Genomic DNA, 3,169 nt, shown 5'->3' on the forward strand with positions numbered 1-3,169 from the left:
TCAGAGGTCAAGAGAAGACTCCGGTGGCAGAACACAGAAACCAGCTTTCCCTTACGGCAGGGGATGTCTGCTTCATGTACTGATTGTTTCCTGTGAGCTCAGGAGCTGATGGTGGTGTGAGCTGTGCCATCTGCAATTGTGAAAGAGGCAGTGAAGCTCAGTGGTCAGAAGATAGCATTGGAGCCATGCTCACATGACCTGAGAGCCCAAGCTCTGAGACTCACCTGATGTGTGACACTGGGGGACTTATTTACATCTCTGAGCCTCAAATTCGCCATCTGCAAAACAAGAATCCCAATTGTGGATGTGTAACTGAAGTGATTCTGCAATCTGCATCTGGGGTAAAATTGGGGGTTCATAACCCACTTCAATCTAATGTATGAAATATGATATGTCAAGAGCTTTGTAATGTTGTGAACAACCAATAAAAAAAAAAAAAAAAAAAGAATCCCAATTGTGGGGCTGAGGTTGTGGCTCAGTGGTAGAGCACTTGCCTAGCATGTGTGAGGCACTGGGTTCGATTCTCAACACCACATAAAAATAAAATAAATATCCATCCCACAACTAAAAAAAAAAAATTAAAAAAAAAAAAAGAATCCCAATTGTGAGTCAGATTATGTCACTCCTATACTTAAAACCCTTCAGTGGTATCTGCTCACACCCAGAATAGAAGGCCCCATGTGATCTGGGCCCTGGATCCTACCAAGCTCTGATCCTGCCTCTCGCCCTCTCACTTGTGTTGTGGCAGCTGCAACTGCCTCCCTGCTTGTTCTCCTGTACTTGTTCCTCCTCTTCTAGATCAGGTTCCTCTTCCTGGAACGCTCACACTCCAGATTGGTGCGTGGCTCATTCCTTCACTTCACTTAGGCCTCTGTTCTGAGGACCACCTTCTGGGACCACCTTCCCAGCTCCTCCAGCATCCTCCTCTGTCCTCACAATTCCCTTCCTCTCCTTTTCAACCTGTTCCCCATCACCGCTTCTGTTATGTTAAATGGCCATGCATTTGTCATTGTCTTTATGTCGAATTTAAATTCGGCTCAGCTCCGTGAGTGACTATCGGTTTTTAAAATCATTGGCTCTCTAGAGTTTAATCATAGAATCAAGATACAGGGGTACATTTATATAACTGAACTAAAGCAGGGAAGTGGGAGAGAACAATTAAGAAGGTTAACTAATGTTAATTGAAGGTTATTTATCAAAATAAGGAATTGGCTAGGCACAGTGGCACACTCCTGTAATCCCAGAAACTCCAGAGGCTGAGGCAGGAGGATTGCAAGTTTGAGGCCAGCCTCAGCAACTTAATGAGACCCTGTTTCAATATAAACAATAAAAGGAGCTGGGCATATAGCTCAATGGTAAAGCATCCCTAGGTTCAATCCCCAATGCTGCATAAAAAGAAAACGACCAAATGTTCGTCAATTGGGACTCATTAAATAAACTGGTGAATATCCGTACCTATAACGTATTGTATCATCATGGAAAAATAAAATAATATGTTGTCTCATGAGAAAAGAAAAATACAAAAGCACATATGAAATTGTACAATTTGTGTTGGAAAAACTTTATAAATGCATATGTGTGCCAACAAAACTATAAATTGTTTATATGTATACATTACAGGTAGCATAGGTAATAAGCACATATAACATGCATATTAAAATAGATATTTTATAAATATATTTATGTAAAATGCACAAAGTTATTTTTGGAAGAATACATGCCTTAAATGGTTAACAGTAGCTACCTCTAAAAAATGAATCCGAAGGAAACACAAAGTGAATGAAGGGGAGGGAGGGGAACGTGGATGGATAAGAGGTTCCCAGGGTGCAGGGAATGAGAAGAACACTGTCACCCCAGCCTGGCTCTTTCCGTAGACTTCTTAAACAAAAGCCATTTTGATCTATCACCAGACAGAGCCCTTCATTTTTCATTTATGATGGTGAACTAACCACTGGTGAAGAGAGACCAATAAAGGATTTTAGTGTCTGTGTTAGCAGGTAGATTCTACTCACTTAAAGGCAGTGCGTTGCATTACAAAGAAGAAGAATGCTGGAAAGTTATTTTGTTAAGTAGGTTGAATTAATTTCTCTATACTTTCCTTTATCCTTTAATTGGTTTAATAAGTTCTTTCTTCAAAGATAACATAAAGAGAAACCTCAGCCAGCTTTAATTATCCCCAGATGCCCAAATGCAGTCACTCAAATTATAATAGGAAAATTATTTGTTAAATGACACATTAGACTCTTCCAGAGGCTTCTACCTACTTATTTGTGGTATCCATCTTCCTTGGCAACTCATATTTTACTGTAATCGCTCTGATTTCTAATTCTTTTCTTTTTCTTGTGATCCTTTGTTCCGTGAGATGTTGTAGTTTAACTCCTTGTGATACCTCACAGCCAAATGGCCCCGGCTTTGCGTCTCCTGCTGTCTCCTCCTACCTGTGAGTGAACCCGGCAGGTCAACACAAAAGGGGAGCCACATTCTTTTTTTCTGACCAAAGTAGTATCAGATCCATCACTCCAAGTCATTGTCAAAATGGGAAAGAAGCTAGTGAGGAGACAAGGGTGACCTAGGATGGGGAAAGGCCTGAGCCATGGTCAACACACCAGGCCTGAGATTTAGGGAACTTCCGTTCACTTTTTTGCACATCTGCTTCTCAGTGGCAAAAATAGGCCATAAAAGCCAACTGACCTCTGTGTGTCCAGTTTCCATGTTTCAGGAGAATGCTGGTAAGATTTAGACTTTTTTTTTTTTTTTTTAAATACTGGGGATTGAATTCAGGGGCACTTGAGCCACATCCCCAGCCCTATTTTGTAATTTATTTAGAGACAGAGTCTCATTGAGTTGCTTAGCACCTCACCTTTGCTGAGGCTGGCCTTGAACTCGTGATCCTCCTCCCCAGCTGCTGGGATTACAGACATGCGTCACCACGTCGATCTTGAGAAAGACCACTCCATGGGATCCACACACTCGCCTCTCTTCCTGGAGAGAATAGGAAGCTGTGGCCTAAAAAATAAAATCTGAAGTTGTACTCTTGCACCCATTGATTTTTTAAAAAGAAAGAAGAAAAAATATTTATTTTTCTTAAAAACCAAAACAGTATGCTTTAAATTGAAAGAAAAGCAAACATGAATGAAAAATATGTATTTAATTTTAAAAAAAAGAAAAA

At 40.5% G+C, this 3,169-nt stretch overlaps 1 long non-coding RNA gene across 1 annotated transcript; it reads right to left on the reverse strand.

The window, feature by feature from the left end:
• Positions 1-221: 221 nt before the first annotated feature.
• On the reverse strand, positions 222-2,943 carry LOC308645084. Its single transcript, XR_014021151.1, has 3 exons — positions 2,861-2,943; positions 2,265-2,438; positions 222-278 (listed from the first exon to the last, which is right to left on the reverse strand). It is a non-coding gene; the product is annotated as an uncharacterized lncRNA (long non-coding RNA).
• Between the last annotated feature and the right edge of the window lie 226 nt (positions 2,944-3,169).

This window comes from Spermophilus citellus, assembly GCF_964194105.1.
Source record: "Spermophilus citellus genome assembly, chromosome: 1".
NCBI classification, from domain to species: Eukaryota; Metazoa; Chordata; class Mammalia; order Rodentia; family Sciuridae; genus Spermophilus; species Spermophilus citellus.